At 37.3% G+C, this 17,873-nt stretch overlaps 1 protein-coding gene across 6 annotated transcripts in view; it reads right to left on the reverse strand.

Moving 5' to 3' along the window:
- LOC307191643 (uncharacterized protein) overlaps window positions 1–17,873 on the reverse strand; it is a 143,294-nt gene that overhangs the window by 105,598 nt on the left and 19,823 nt on the right. Inside the window, exons 3-4 of one of the 6 annotated variants that reach the window (XM_079931801.1) lie at window positions 7,788–7,858; window positions 3,395–3,448 (exon numbers count right to left, since the gene is read on the reverse strand). The exons of the other annotated variants lie outside the window; for them this stretch is intronic. The gene's annotated coding sequence lies outside the window, so the exon portion shown is untranslated. Of the gene's footprint in view, window positions 1–3,394; window positions 3,449–7,787; window positions 7,859–17,873 lie in introns of those variants that run through there. 6 annotated transcript variants of the gene reach the window in all.

Raw genomic sequence — 17,873 nt, forward strand, 5'->3', positions numbered from 1 at the left:
TCCAGATGTGCTCCATCACAGTGCAGAGCCAGAACTTTTTTATTCCTGGCTCCTAGGTCACAGTTTTTTTATCTGGAGATTTCCTAGATTTTACTCTTGTCCTCGTTTTTACATTTGTCCCCCATGCCCCCTCACTAAGGCATTTAAAATGGCAGCCTTGAAAAGACTGAAACAACTCAAAAATCTATCAATAGTGACTGGTTAAATAAGTTATGGCCCTCCATAAAATGAAGTACTATGAGTTGTTAAAAAAAAAGAAAGAAAATGAGGATGTTCTCAAAGTACTAATATGGAGCTATTTCCAGGATATATTAAATTAAAAAAGGAAGACAGAGAATAGTGGCGCTTTTGCATTAAAAAAGAAAAAAACATTCATAATTGCTTTTATATTCATAAAGAAACTCTGAAAAGATACATTAAAAACAAAACATTGGTTACTGGGACTGGGGGTGTGTGGGAACCAGGCATGATGAAAGGAGAGTGGGAAGAACAATTTTCATGATATACTTTCCTATACTCTATTTTTGAACTATATGACTATATTGCCTATTCAAAACTTTAAATTAAAAAGAAATAGTAGCTTTATTCAGTGTAAGGAGACTGAAAGAAAGAAAATACTAAGAAAACCTCATTCTTAGTCAGGTTATTAGAACAATAGTTTGGCGAAGAGAATAAATTATCAGGAAATAGAAAAATAAAATTTAGAAAAGCATCAGTGAAAGAAGCTAGGGCTCGTTCTGGTTGAAGGACAAGCTAAAAGACCTCCAAAACTATCTACTAATCCTATGGCTTTAGTGATTTGCACCTGTGTTTTAAAAATGAGCAAAAAGCATTTTGAAGAGGAATTACCTATAGTAGGCTCGAATGCTCTCTCCTTAAGCATTTTCCTCAGTTTTCTAAAAGACAACCCATGCACTGCCTCTTTCACACCTCTGATTCCAAAGGCAGCCAGTGAAATGCGAAGGCCTAAGCCCTGGAGTAAAGCTGACTAGCCCCAGTGCCAACTGCACAACTTAGTGCTGTATGACCTGAGCACATTATTTAACTGCATGGTGCCTTGTTTCCTCATCTGGACAGTTGGGATGACAATAGTACCCACCTCATAAGGTCACTGTGAGGATTAATTAATACACAAAAAGCACATAGGACAGTGCCTGGCTCACAGTAAGAACTGTGTAAATGTTTGCTTTTTTACCTCCTCTTCATCTGTTTTGCTGTTTATCTTTCTTTAAAAGTGCTGCCTCCCTGGCCTAATACTCACCCTTTACATTAACCCTTGTTCTTTTTTTCTCTGCTTGCCTTCCGCTTTTCTTTTTAATAAAAGGGTGCAATCAGTCACTAAAATACTCCCGTAGAGTTTCTGAGACAAGATCATCCCAAAGAAAGATATTCATAAAGGAAACAGAAAGTACAGTGTTTGCCAGGAACATTCAGATTTAAAACAGTGGCATAACGTTAATTCCTTACATTTCTGTATCACTCTGTAAAACTATATGTCATCTCATTTGATCCTCACAACAACCCTCTGAGACCATCAGGGCAGATAAAGAATAAAGAGCAAAGGAGGTTAAAAGGCTTGCCTGAGGCTAAAGTACACACTACAAGTTAGTGACGATGTCTGACTAGCTCAGTTCAACAATTTATTGAACACCTGCTAGAGCCTGGGCACTGTGCTGACCTCCACATTCCAAAATGCTCTCCACTTCAAAGAGTTTCCATGGCATAAAGCATCTCTCAAGATGATCATACTACTTAAAAGCTACCATAGCATCATACAGCAGAAAGGACAAGGGATTCCCTGGCAAAAGATCTTGGGCTTTGTGATATCTGGCAAACAACTTAACCTCTCTAAGCCAGTTTTCTCATCCCCAAATGTGTGCATAATATCACCAGGTGACTGTAAGGGTTAAGTGTAAGGCTTAACTGTAAGGGTTAAATGAGAAACTAAATATAAGTTTGTAAACTGTAAAGTTCTATAGCAGATATTAGTTACTGTTATCTGATTTAGCAGTGAATGCAACATCAAACCTAGGTGGAAAAAAAAAAGAAGGTCTGATAGAAAAACATCCCTAGGTCCCCAGCCCTTAAAAGAACTCCCAGGGCGAGTAGCAAGATTACAAAAACTCACACTGTCTCCCCTGTGGAGAGTACCCACTGAGCCAACAGGGGTAGGCTGCATGGGTCAGTCCCATTCTAGCAAATGTATTCCTTTCCATTTGCTCCAGTTGGTGGTAGGAGGTAAAGGGGGGCAAACCAGGCAGCTGATGCGACATGAAACAGAAAGATCTATGTTTTACCTTTTAAAAAAAAACCTGTGGGAAATGGTGGGAGAAGGAAAGAGGCAGGCAAGTGCTTGGGGCATTTCAGCTGATAAGTGAGAGAGAGAAGCTGCCCCAAGACAGATGCAATCCACACCCTCCATCTGTAATCAGAGAGAGGCTCACATGTCAGAAAAAAGTTTGTCCTCCCTCAGGGGAATTGTGAAGGCTGTCAATGTTCTAGCCATGAGAAAACAAAAGATCTATATAGAACATCCCAACATGTGGAGGCCTGATAGAGCTCAGAGCGATGTTCTACGGGAGTCTGACTCTTGCAGGCTTCTAACTTGGACTGGGAATGTAGGCAGGAGGCATGCTTCACAGGGTAGGAGAAGTGGTGTCTGAACCTGCTAGGAGACAGGCCCACCCGCTTATGATTTAGGAAGGCAGTAGAGCGAGGCAGTTAAGTAAGCTGATTGTCAGTCAAACCTCTTGGGTTCAGATCCCAGTTCCTCTGCTTATGCTCTTAACATATGTGATTTTGAGTTGCTTAACTTTTGCAGCAAAGTTGCTTAATTTCGCTAAGTTTCAGTTTCCTGATCTATAAAATGGGAGCTAATAAAATAGTACCTTCCTCAGGATGCTGCAATGATTAAATAAGATGTTTATAAAGCAATTAGAAAGTGCCACACATAGTAAGTAGCCAATAAATGTTCATTATTACAGTATTGTTTCAAAAGCCAAGTTTACTAGCTAACCTTGGTTCCTAAGGCTTAGAGGATAGGAAGTCAGAGTGAAAGAAAGTGAAAACTTTCCTGTAGCATCAAATATACGAACAGACCTTGCATATTCACTGGTGACTGAGAAAAGTTTCAAATGTTCCTGTTCCGTAGCTATCTAAGATAACAAGTTGAACATCTGCATAGAAAGGCAGCAAATCGCAGTGACTAAATACCTAGAATCAGAGCTGGGTTTGGATTTCAACTCTACCTCTCCACCTTGGACAAGTCACATAGGCTTTACACCTCTGCTTCACATTTGTGGATGATAATAAATAAAATAAAATAATATCTACCTCATAATGTTGGAGTGATGACAAAATGGACAATGCATGTCTTATTACTTTCCTCAGTACAGTCCCTGGCACATGAAAAGTGCCTAATAATTAACAGGTATTACTGCTTCCTTCACTGCAAAAGAAGAATCAGAAGGTTGTTAATTAAATTTAAAGCCCACCTCTCTGAGTAGAGAAAGCAAAATATACTGCCTACTGGGAATCATTTCTTACTCTTATCGAAGTAACTTTCTCTTGTAAGACAATTTGTCTAGCAATCTTTCCTAGGAAAAAGTAATTTACCCAGGGTATCAGAATACTTTCAGATTGGTTCACCATATGGTCTGGCTGTCATTAGTATGTTTTAAGTAAACTAAGCAGAAAATGTGTCTGTGACAGCTGAAAAGTTTGAATTTTCTCTGAGAGCTATGATTAATATTCTGCTCATATTTATGTATTGTTACTTTATAATTAAGTCATAGTCCTAAAAGCAATAAGGGAAGTGTCTCAAAAATTCTAGCAAAAATAAGGAATTCCCTGGAGGCCCAGTGGTTAGGACTCTGTGCTCTCACTGCCAAGGGTGCAGTTTCAGTCCCTGGTGGGGGAACTAAGATCCCGCAAGCTGCTCGGTGTGGCCAAAAATAAATAAATAAATGAGAAAAAATTCTAGCAAAAAATAAAACAAAACACATTTGATTAAAGGTTTATCAGCCTTACAAAAATTCATTCTGCATATTTTTAAAGTTTGTCAGTTCAGTAAAATACAGTAGCAGCAAAATTTTTAAACGTATGTTAAGCACATCAGAAAACATAAATACACCATTCATTTATTCAGTCGATAAACATTTCTGAATGCCTACTACGTGCCAGACACTGCCATCTGTTTTAAATCAAGTGTATTGTATTCGTTGACTCTTACAAAGTTCTTTCATTTATCGTTATCTACATTTCACTCAAATTTTCCCATGATCTGATATTGCAACCTGATGAAATCAGTTAAATATTAAAAACTCTGTCACTGTAAGAATTTGTAACATTTTCCATTAACACTCCTCTCTAGTTTTATGTACTTGATCTGTGCTGTGGGATGTAGCATAAATGATCTGCCTTCAGCAAAATGAACAGCTGAAGTGCACTGCTGCTTGACAGCGCTTGTTAGGCCGTGAGGTGTTGTGAGCACACACAGTGCTACTGACTGCCTTTCAGCTCTCTCAAGAAAAGTCTTCAAGTGGTTCAAAACATGTGAGTTTGGTCATCCAGTACCCCAAATGAGCCCAGTATTTTAGCACCATGCTTAGGGGTTAATTAATAAACATGAAGAAAACAATCCTAGGATGTTTATTTTTAAAGAAAAGTACCATTACAAACTAATGCTTTGTGCTTTACTAAAAGCCAACAACAAGATAGAATAAACAATATTTTTTAGCAAAATCTTTCTAATAGAGCCTGGGAAGAGGATAAGTTTTTTTTTATTTTGTTTTGTTTTATTTTTTAATTAGGGTATAGTTGTTTTACAATGTTGTGTTTCTGCTGTACAGCGAAGTGAATCAGCTATACGTATGCATACATCCCCTCTTTTTTGGATTTCCTTCCCAATTAGGTCACCACAGAGCACTGAGTAGCATTCCCTGTGCTATACAACAGGTTCTCTTTAATTATCTATTTTATACATATATATATATATATATATATATATATATATATATATATATATACAGATATATATTTATATATATGTATATCAATCCCAATCTCCCACTTCATCCCACCTCCCTTTCCCCCCCTGGTGCCCATACGTTTGTTTGTAGAAGATAAGTTGGTTTTTTGTTTTTTGTTTTTTTTTGCGGTACACAGGCCTGTCACTGTTGTGGCCTCTCCCGTTGCGGAGCACAGGCTCCTGACGCGCAGGCTCAGCGGCCATGGCTCACGGGCCCAGCCGCTCCGCGGCATGTGGGATCTTCCCGGACCGGGGCAAGAACCCTGTGCCCTGCATCGGCAGGCGAACTCTCAACCACTGCGCCACCAGGGAAGTCCAAAGATAAGTATTTTTTTAAAACACAAAAACCGTTGTTTACTTAGCTAAGATTTGTTCTTCACATATCACCTCTTGCAGTCTCCTCACATCCATTTGCTTGCTGTATCTGGAATACCCTATCTCACCCCTCTACCTCCCCATCTGTCTCCACACCATGACTCGTGAAAATCCTTGCCAGCCTTGCAGAGCCTACTCAGGCGCTCCCCTCTCCCACCTCCCCACCCATAACCACCATCCCAGGGTGTTTTCCCATGGCCCTGGCTGGAAGGAATCTGAGCATTACACGTTTTTGGAAAAGAATTTGACGATATTCATCGTCTTACATTTTTTCTTAACCACTAATCATACTGCTAGTTATCAACCCTAAGGAAAAAATGTAAACATGGAATTATTTTTTTTTTTTGGCCACCCTATGCGGTTTGCAGGCTCTTAGTTCCCCGACCAGGGATTGCACCCTCACCCTTGGCAGTAAAAGCATGGAGTCCTAACCACTGGACCACCAGGGAATTCCCTACATGGAATAATTTTTAAAACACTGTTCAAATATTATTTATAATAATAAAAATATGAAATAATTTAAACTTCCAACAAAGGAGAATGGCTAAGTAAATTACATTTGACTCAATAAAACATTATACACAATTTTTAAATCATAAAAATTATTTCAAAAGATGATGTAATAACAAACAACATGAGAAATGTTTAAGATGTAGTATTAAATAATATGTAGTATTAAAAGTAAAAAAATGAGTACCAAATTGTACATCTGATTTAAGTATGTAAAAAAGAAATATGTATTCACAAAAAAATTGATTAGAAGGAAATACACCAAAATACTAATAATGGTTATTTGGGAGTAGGACGATAATGAGTATTTTTTCCTTCTCTATATTATTTTGTATTTTCCAAACATTGTACAATAAGTACATATCACTTTAAAAAGAAAAAGAAACTTTGAACAGTAGTTTAAAAGCTACATAAATGCAAGCTGTTTATATTATGTCCTTAAATCACATTATTTCCTTATTGTATATAGGCTCTGGGATTGGTCATTTTCTTAAATAAAAATAAACTAATTAAATAAGGCTATGTTGTATTTTAAGCAGTTTCTTAAACAACCAAGACAAAATTTTAACCAGATTTCTCCAGCCTGTACTCAAAAATAACCTGGATAAGTTTAACCAGTGAATAAGAAGTCACTCCTCTCCTTTTTGTGACTCAGATATGTTGTCAAGCAGTGTGGGGACCTGTCTTCTAGCTCTAAAGGTGAGTCATAAATGCTAATGTTATCTTTAGAGTTTTTCAGAATACAAAGCTACCTTTTACTTTCACTTCTGAACCTTATCTTTTCTTAAATAAAGTTGTTCTGTTTGAAAGAACCATCTTTGCCCATGTGTTTGGCAAGTTTAAGTGCTTTTCTAGGTCACCACCAAATGCCAAGGTTAACAAGTTTTTCAAATGTAATGCAGCCTACTAAATGTTTCCATACTGGGGAAAACAGTCTTTTAAAGGAGAAGAAGAGGAAAAAAAGAAAGTGTCCACTTTCTTTGGTCAGAAATGTCATTCCATAAATTCACATTTTGAACGTATGTGATTTTATGTTACCTTAAATATAAAATTCGAAATATTTGCTTCTCATTTTCGGGTACTTTTCATGTACTTTTTAAAGCATATCTCTTACTGAAGGTTGAAATTCCCATTTGCTTTCAAGTAATATCTATACTGATTTAATTTATTTAGAGAATAGTTTTTACCGAAGAAAAAAGAAATCTAAGCCTTAAATTTATTCCAAACCTAAATCTTCCTTTCAGAGCACTTGAATAAGAAAACTACTTTATTTGACGATGCCTTTGCTCCTTCACAAGTTAATTTTATTAACTTACTTTTTTATTGAATTTGTCCATTCACATCTAACTGACCCAAATGCCTTATCAAGTGCCCAAATCAGGTCAAGGATAAGAGCTGCTAGTGATGCTATTTTAAGAGGAAACAAAACGCACTGAAGCTAAACCAGCTCCTGTTCTGTCAAAATGCACCATTTCTTTGGCACACACATGTTACGGTTCACCAAGAGGAGAAATGGTGAAAAGCTGACAAAGTAGCTCATTCCTAGAGAATAGTTTGGCGATTTTGTCTATGGATATGCACTGAAACCTTTTTAAACAAAAATATGGTTAATATATGAAATTGTATATTTTGATTCACAACTAGGGGATTTAGAAATTATTTGCTAGCTATAGTCATCTATTTCTTTCAAGGACAACAAGTATGTCTCTCTTACCTCTTATATCCAGTATCTAGCACACCACCTGCACATAGTAGGCACTCAATAAATATTTGTTAAACTAGTGACACAATAACATAATTAACTTACTGAAGAGCAACTGCCAAGTTGTACCATACTGCAATAGGCACTACGGCTAATTAGCTCAGTCTATACCTGTAAAGAGCTGAGGTCAAGGGCTCAATCCCCAAAAAGGTCTTTTGGCCTTGTTCTAGTCAGTTTCATAACTTGTTACAACAAGCCATCTCTCCCATGGATGCAAGAAGAATCAAACAAGCAGAGAGAGAGAGAGAAATAGTTTAATACAATTCATCACCATTCTAAAACAGATAATTTATGTGAAGTATTTATTTAGAAATTAAACTGATAATAAATGAGCTGTGTGTCATTTTGATATGGAAAGTTCCAGTATTTCAGTATGTGAGATTTTGTTATAAGAGTAAAATAGTAACATCAACTACTGATCCTTAAACTAATACAAACTAATATTTGACCCCTGTCTCATTTTATTGTAACTGAACTGTAACTGTAACTGTCACACAGTTCCACTTCTGAGGACAATAATCTTGTGATTGCTATGAAAGATCATTTAATTCAAAACATTTGGCGAATTAAAGGACTCCTATTTTTTGGATGAAGGAATTTCAACAATATGCTTTGCAAAATAAATAAGTAATATGAACATATACAAGACATATACCTTTCCCAAGGACCACCAAATAAACTTCTATCATAAAGGGAGCCTGTTTCAGAAGTTTGAATACAGAAGAGTTTTAATTTGTATTAAGATCTCACTACTTTAATATCACAATAAAGTCAACTAGCTTCTGTCTGTACATTTTCTCACTGTGAAAGTGGAGACAATGCTACTTACTGCTTCACAGGGGGTGCTGTGCAAATTAATTGTTTAATGTTCTTAAAGCACTGTCTAAGTGCTAAATTTTATCATTAGTGTACATTGTATATTCTTTGCAATTATCTGCCACCTTAAAATTCTATGGCTTGTAAGGGTGCCTAACCCCTGGAATACTTAGAAAGGTTAAGGAAAGTTCAAGAAGGAATAAAAATGTACTTGGGCTAAGTTAGGGTACAAGAAAGAGAAATTTGGAATTTGGCACGTTTTATTACATGCTTCAAGTTACATGCTTCTTAGACTAAAAACCACTGAATCATTTTAAAATTGAATGGCATGTAGTGATATCTCAATAAAGCTGTTATAAAAAATAATAATAAATCCAACTTCATCATCACACCAAAAAAAGTTATATACTCCTTGAAAGTGTGGATCATTATTCTAGAAGAAAAACTTCTATCCACATACACTTTGAGATCAAAATATGCTATACAGTTTTAAGAATTCAATTTATAATAGAACTAAGCAGTTTAATTATGCAGTGAGAGAGTTATCATTTATTTTTAAAATTTAATTATTAATTATAATAGTTACATATGTAATCTGACTGACTGAAAGAAGATTGAGTGTATCTTGACATAAATAAGGCCAGATCCAATAATGCCTATCTTTGCTTTTGCTTTTTGTCTTTTAAGAGAAATTTTTAAATGCACAGAATGAAATTTCAGCTGAATTAATAATAACAATAGTAGTAGTAGCAGTAGTAAAAACCTTATATTTGTATAGTGATTTATAATTGTACTGAGTAGCAAGAAATATGAAGGGGCTGACACTTCACCCAATTTGCACACTAACAATTTAGCCTGCCACAGCTCATGGTTGCTAGCAGAAGACACAAAACTCTTGGATCAGAGACAAAAGTCAGTTTATTACCACAGAATAGCAGTAGTCAGAGCATCCTTTTCTTGTGCCAGTTCTCCAAGCCCCAATTCCCACAGGGGGACACAACAAGGGTTAGGAGACACCTGTACACACCGTGGGTTGTGTTAAAAGAAAGGAACCTTGAGCTTAGAAAACCCCAATCTTTTCCTTCTACTTCAGAGAGAGAGACTCTCTCTTCCAAGGCTGTTTGCCGTAGCACCATTCTTGAAAAAACAGTCCTAAACAAAAGGCTGGCAGTAGCTATACTCACAAGACACACAGAAATGTTAGAGAACCAAGGAGAATTATATGCTAACTCTAGGGTGACCATGTATCTTGGTTTGCTTGGGACAGCCCTAGCTAATACCTGCTGTCCAAGCTGAATACCTGTTGTCCCTAGCTAATATCTGTTGTCCCTAGCTAATACCTGTTGTCCACCCTCTTTCACTCTCCCAGTTTAGACAAGAAATTATATGATCACCACAACTTAAAATTCTTAAGAAATTCCTCTGCCTGGTCAGATCACTGATGATCTCACAGTTAAGGTTTAGGTCAACCAAACAAGAATGGAGGCCAACACCATATAAAAAAAATTAACTCAAATCTTGAACATAAGACCTGAAACCTTAAAACTCCTGGAAGAAAACATAGGCAGTAAGCCCTTGACACTGGTCTTGGCGATGCTGTTTTCGGATTTGACACCAAAAGCAAAGGCAGCAAAAGCAAAAATATACAAGTGGGACTACATCAAATGAAAAAGCTTGTGCACAGCAAAGGAAACCATCAACAAAATGAAAAGGCAAGCTACTGAATGGGAGAAAATATTTGCAAATCATATATGTGATAAGGGGTTAATACCTAAAATATATAAAGAACTCATACAACTCAACAGCAAAAAGACAAACAACCCAATTTAAAAATGGGCAGAGGAGCTGAACAGACATTTTTCCAAAGGAGACATGCAGATGGCCAGCAGGTACATGAAAATGTGCCCAGCATCCCTAATCATCAAGGAAATGCAAATCAAAACCCCAATGAGATATGACCCCACAACTGTTAGAATGGCTATCATCAAAAAGATAAGTAAGTGTTGGCAAGGATGTGGAGAAAAGGAAACCCTGGTGAACTGTTGGTGGAAATGTAAATTGGTGCAGCCACCATAGAAAATGGTATGAAGATTCCTCAAAAATGAAGAAAAAGGGGCTTCCCTGGTGGCACAGTGGTTGAGAGTCCGCCTACCGATGCAGGGGACACGGGTTCGTGCCCCGGTCCGGGAAGATCCCACATGCCGCGGAGCGGCTGGGCCCGTGAGCCATGGCCGCTGAGCCTGCGCGTCCGGAGCCTGAGCTCCTCGGCGGGAGACGCCACAGCAGTGAGAGGCCCGCGTACCGCAAAAAAAAAAAAAAAAAAACTACCATATGATCCAGCAATTCCACTTCTGAGCATTTATCTGAAGGAAACGAAAACACTAACTTAAGATATACGCACCCCATGTTCAATACAACATTATTTACAATAGCCAAGACATAGAAGCAACCTAAGTGTCCATCAATAGATGAATGGATAAAGATGTTGTGGTATATATATGCAATGGAATGTTATTCAGCCTTAAGAAAGAAGGAAATCTTGCTATTCCTGACAACATGGATAGACCCTGAAGGCGCTATGCTAAATAAAATAAGTCAGACAGATAAAGGCAAATACCCTCTGATCTCACTTATATGTGGAATCTTTTAAAACAAAAACACGGCGCGCCCCGCCGCGCGTCGGGACCGGGGTCCGGTGCGGAGAGCCCTTCGTCCTGGGACACAGGGTGCGGCCGGAAAGGCGGCCACCCCCTCGCCCGTCACGCACTGCACGTTCGTGGGGAACCTGGTGCTAAACCATTCGTAGACGACCTGCTTCTGGGTCGGGGTTTCGTAAGTAGCAGAGCAGCTCCCTCGCTTTGATCTACTGAAAGTCAGCCCTCGACACAAGGGTTTGTAAAAAAGAAAAACAAACAAACAAACAAAAACCCTCATGGATACAGAGAACAGACTGGTGGTTACCAGAGGCGGGGGGGAGGGGTAGGAGAAATGGATGAAGGTGGTCAAAAGGTACAAAATTCCAGTTACAAAATGAGTCCTGGGGATGTAATGTACAGTATGGTGATGATAATTAATAATACTATATTTTATATTTGAAAGTTGCTAAGAGTAAATCTTAGCAGTTTTCATCATAAGAAAAAAAAATTGTAACTATGTGTGGGATGAACGTTACTAGACTTATTGCAGTGATCATTTCACAATATATACCAAACCATTATGTTGTACACCTGAAACTAATATAATGTTATATGTCAATTATATCTCAATTTTTAGAAAAAGAATGGAGGCCGAAAAGGGGAAAGTCAAATCATGCATATCATTTTAATAATCACTAAATGAAAGGGACTTCAAGTACCTATCTAGAAAGAAAGATTATTTCAGGAAAAATTAAAAGCTGGTTTGAACATTAAGACAAGCCACTAAAAGTGGCAACTGAAGCTTTCACATAGCTTGTATAACATTATATCATTTTGCCTGAATCCTTGTGCATCTTCACTGAAAAATCTCAGGTGATTTTTACCCCCAAGTATCCCTGAAACTAAGAACTAATTTTCTGACCTTCCATTTTAAGTTGTAAAGAATATTAAAAACACCCAGTGTATTTCAGCCCCATCCTTTCAATCCACTCCTGCCAGGTTTCCCTTCCTCTCTCACCCTTCCAGACAGCACAAGCTGTCTGACATCAACTGCATTCCACTCTCATCCTCATCCCCTTCCCCTACCTTCTCACCCTTGGGCTCAACTCTGACCGTGTCTCTACAATCAATCCTGACCTTAGACAATAATGATTTAATGAGTTTTAACTCAGTACTATGGAACCAAGCTCAATTGACCCCTTCTGACTGGCCCAACGAGCAAAGTTTTGTCAAGGGCACTTTGGTCTTATTCCATAGGTCAGTGTCCATCCAGAGCTCTATTTATGGTGAGTGAATCCTTGATGGTCTCATTCCCTGAATTTGAGTTGGTACTTCAGTCCCTGGGAATTGTGATCCAGCCAGGCTCTTGTCAGGCCCCTGTCAGGGAAGAGAACCCTTAGTCCTGAGGAAAGTGTTTTACAATAACCAACCTGACCATGCAGATTTTCAGACACCACAAGCTGCTGGATTCTCTGTGCTTCACATGCTCGTTGAGGAACACCATGATCCCCATCCAGGACTTTCAAGACACATGTAATTTTACTGGTATGTCTTCCATTTCATATACCATGGAGTGCCCATCTGCCTGGCCTTCTTCTCTAGACCCACCCAGAGTCTCCCAATAATGACCATTTCAAAAACCTCAGTTCAGTTACAGTCTTGTTCCTTCCCACCTTGCCATTTCTGCCCCAGGTGGCCTGTTTGTGCCTGACTATTCTAAAACATCCTTGAGAATTTCTGCATTGCTATTATCCTTTTACAATTATATCTAAAGAATTGATTACATGATTCCAGCAGGTTTTCAGTATGAAGTCAAGAAGATTTAACAAAATAGTCTGTGTTGCAATATAGTCTCAGTATGTGACAGATTATTAGAATGCCTGGACTTTATGAGTTTATGAATTTTCAATTCATATGGGTCCTTAGGGAATTACTTAAATCTCAATGTAAAATAAAATTATAAAAATCTGTAGTAAAAATTATATGTATATTATGATTGTAATTATGTAGAAAAAATTATGGTGTGAGCAAAGACAGTCTACAAACAGCAATGTACTTTATACACAAGAGAATAGTTCAGTCAAAATAATGTGATTATGGAATTGTTTTCTTTAAAAAAACAAATCCATTTCACATTTTGATAAGGAAAAGGAAATTGTCATATTTATTTACCATGAGATAATACTTCGCAAGTATGCTGAGATAACTCAATGAAAAATACTGTAGTTATCAATACTTTTTTTTTTTTAAAGGGTACTTTATTTTTATTTATTTATTTTTGGCTGTGTTGGGTCTTCGTTGCTGCGTGGGCTTTCTTTAGTTGTGGCAAATGGGGGACACTCCTCGCTGCAGTGCGTGGGCCTCTCATTGCGGTGGTCTCTCCCTTTGCGGAGCACAGACTCCAGGTGCGCGGGCCTCAGTAGCTGTGGCTTGCAGGCCCCAGAGAGCAGGCTCAGCAGTTGTGGCGCACGGGCTAGTAGCTCCACGGCACGTGGGATCGTCCCAGACCAGGGCTCGAACCCATGTCCCCAGCATTGGCAGGCGGACTCTCAACCACTGCGCCACCAGGGAAGCCCTTTTTTTTTTCAATATTATACTTGTTTTTTAAATTTTATTTATTTATTTATTTATTGGCTGCATTGGGTCTTTGTTGCTGTGTGCGGGCTTTCTCTAGTTGCCGCAAGTGGGGCTACTCTTCATTGCAGTGCATGGGCTTCTCATTGTGGTGGCTTCTCTTGTTGCGGAGCACAGGCTCTAGGCACGCAGGCTTCAGTAGTTGTGGCACACAGGCTCAGTAGTTGTGGCGCATGGGCTTAGTTGCTCTGCGGCATGTGGGATCTTCCCAGACCAGGGCTTGAACCCATGTCCCCTGCATTGGCAGGCAGATTCTTAACCACTACACCACCAGGGAAGTCCCAATGCTTCCTTCTTAATGAGCTTTTCCTTAATCAAATCTTGGTTTAGCTGTGTATTGATATAGAACATGCTCTCTTTCATATGCACATGTGTGTTTTCCACAGACTCCGAAAGGTTAACAACTGTTATATACCATTATATACTAACAGTTTGGTCTAATAGATAAGGACTGAATCAGCAATCTTAGCATCTTCCTCTTAACTCTATGACCCTGGCAAGCCAGGAACATCTATCACCTGAGTTTCTCTTTCAAAATGAATAATAATAATTATTGAATTAGGAAAGTGCCTATAAAGTTTATTAAGAGCCTTTAGTGAAAATGAAAATGAATGTAAACTAGTATATTATAAAGACCCAGTTCAGCTAGTCTACTTTTCCAATACATGAAATTTTAATTTGATAGAAATGTGTTCTTGGAGTATAACTAAGATTATTGGCCATGGAATGTAAATTAGACTATTAGTATATTAAAACACTTCAATAAATATCAGAATAATATTTTGACATAAATTTTCAATGAGAAACATAGTATGACATGTAAAGACATATAATTCTTTGCATTGTCCAAAGATAGGATTTACAATTGTAAAGAAAAGAATTAACTGGTAAAGATGACTCTGTTAATTAGCAAATGGTTATCTCTAATTAAAAATTTTAAAGTTCCTTTCAAATGTATAGTAGTAATTCCACAGATTCACATATCATTGTAATGATACCCTTACAAAAATCCTGCTTTTTCACAAGTAATTGAAGAAATATTGCAGCAAAGATTAATCACCATCCCGCTGTCTAAAAGTGTACCTTCAAGCTGTTAAATGAGCGAACAGAGACCTATTATGACTTTTACAAGAATGTTACTCTCCATGGGGATTACTGCTATTAACAGCAGGAAATGCATCATTTAAAGACATTAAAATTAAATGGAAATGTTTTCACCCATTCAAATAAAAGTCCTTGTTCTTTACTTCACAATAAAACTTGCTTTCACTAGCTTCTTTATTGTAGGAGTTTATGCAAAATTTTCCTGGTCGTGCCATTTCAGATGGCTTTCATACCTTTTAATCTCTATAATTCCATTTTCTTTTCTATAGAAACAGTGGTAGAGGTATAATTTAACAATATTTACAATCTGATACATGAGGACTTGGTTCCAACTATAAACATTACTTATAATATAGCACTATTAGCTACTTATTTCAAATTTAGACAAATTATTTATACTCAAGAATCTTAGATCCTAAATTTGTTAGCTCTCTTCCCTTATGTGCTAGATTCTATGTAGGGATTTGATTTAAAAAAAAACATAAAATATATGTGTGAATATAAGAAGAACAAGTGGAGAAGAAGAGAACAATCTCTATATTTTAAAATATTAAAATATGATGACACACCATCCCCAAAAATCAAATTGGAAAATATTGAACTTTATTTTCATTCTCAATACTAGCCAGAGTGCAATGAAATGGACATTTATGCTCACTTCATATGGGAAAAAATACTGGTCCTTTCTGGAAAGCAATTTGGTCATATGAATCAAGCCATTTCCAAACACGCACACACTTCTTGTTGTGGAGCACGGGCTCTTGGCACGCGGGCTCAGTAGTTGTGGCGCACAGGCTCAGTAGTTGTGGCACACGGGCTTAGTTGCTCCGTGGCATGTGGGATCTTCCCGGGCCAGGGATCGAACCCGTGTTCCCTGCATTGGCAGGCGGATTCTTAACCACTGCGCCACCAGGAATGCCCCTCAACATCTTTTTGATGTTATTTTCTTGTCACTCTGTTTCCCTTTGAAAAAGTGTCAATAAATGTACTATTCCATTTATTAAATTCATTGTTGGTTTTAAATCATTGTATTAGATTTTTCTGTAATTTACTCCCTCTTTTGCCCAAATTAGCTTGTGTTTCTTAAAGTCACCAAGAAACAGAATATGAAAACCACATGCCATCCTGCTGTAGATTATTGAGAGTTGAAGGTTGATAATTATGAAGATTATTGATTATGCTGTATTATATTCAATCAAGTAGTTGGCATCTTTCTAGGATGATCTTTATTCCATTGTCTTAAAAATAGAAATAATCCTAACTTATTTAAATTTATACATGAAATATACATAAAGTATATATTAAAACTTAATATAGTATTTCCTTTCAACAGATAATGTTTGAAAGTTAAAATTTTTAAATCTTAAAGTCAACAGTCCTTACAGAAGGGTTAGTTTCTAATTCTATAATGAGATCTGATATGGAAAGGACTTAAAATGCAGAAATTCACTTTACAGAGGAAAGAATTCATCTATTCCATAAAGTAAACTTCAGCTAAATAGCTCACGTAAGGAACAAGATAAAAAAATATTAAACAAAATATGCTCAGTAAATGTATCATCATGTGGTATCTATTACTGTTTACTACCCTGTAACATAATACTCAACTATTCTTTTCAGTTGCTTACATTTTTGATCACACACATCAACCCTGACCAAATGATCATGGAGGGCCTTGCAAATCATGTAAATGAAATTCAAATTTTATCTTAAGAGCAATGCAGTGCCATTGAACGGTTGGTTCTTAAGCAAGGAGGATATTATCAGGTTGGTGTTTTAGAAATTTCACTCCACTGGATGATGAATGGAATGGAAGAGATCGGACCTAAGGGCAGGGAGTTCTAGATAAGAACTACTGACCTGGAATTGGATAGTGACACTGAACATGAGGAAAAACAAACAGATTCAAGAGAGACTTAAGGAGATAAAACAGACAACTTAATCATTGCTGTTTATTATATCTTGTCCCCTTTTATTTATACTTTTCGTGCATTTTACACAAAAAGTATAAATATGGAGAGGTGCTAAAAGTTTATGAATTAAAGTTATTTCACATTAAAGAGTGATGAAAGCACTATCTTGCTGCCTATCCATCCCAAAATCTTGGAAGAGTTACAGAAGCAAAGCTATAACAGATTCACAGAATATTGATCAGACATAGCATCAGAATATTTGACATGTAATTTCTTTTGTCCTTTTTACAATAAGTAATACATAACCTATACATAATACAAAAGTAATATATGACATAAGTTGACAAACAGCAATACCACTTGTTTGTCTGCATACCTGAAGGACTATGGCAGCAGCCTCCCTATGGCTCTTATGTAAAAGATAATGGTTTGTAATGGTCTGTCGGGCCTTTATTTTCTTTCCTGCCCATGTCTGCATGTCCAAATCCAAAATACACTCCCCAGCTCGTTTCAACTACCATCTCTCTACCGTGCAGCTGTCTCAGATCTCAGAATCTGTAAGTAACAAATCTTTTCCCCTACAAATTTCCCATATTCCCTTTATGACACTTCATGTTTTACTTCGTGTAAAGGTTTTATCTCCAGTAGACTATAAGCTACTTGTAACCAGGGTCCTTGTCATTTCATCTTTTATTTACTCACAGTACTTAGCATAGTGCCTGGCATGTAATAGAAACCCCATAAATATTTGTCAAATGAATAAATCAATAGCTATTTCCAGCTGCTCTTTCCACCTCTGCCTTGTTTCACCTAGATCAATAGCAATGGAAATGCTGCCAGAAATCAAAGCCTCATGGGACCTTCTGAATTATAGGTTCAGAGAACAAGGTTCACTGGCAACTTTGTAAAAACTATCCCAGATATTTTACTTAAAGAGATACTGCTAAACCACATGTCTAAACTTTGATTTATAATCTCTCTGACAATAATCCCAATCTAATATTGTAGCATAAAAATTTTAACCACAGGTTTCTTTGGGAACTTGGTCATCCCCACATACCAACTATACATAAGAAAATGGCTCAAGCTAACCA

This window comes from Stenella coeruleoalba (assembly GCF_951394435.1).
Source record: "Stenella coeruleoalba genome assembly, chromosome: 9".
NCBI lineage: Eukaryota > Metazoa > Chordata > Mammalia > Artiodactyla > Delphinidae > Stenella > Stenella coeruleoalba.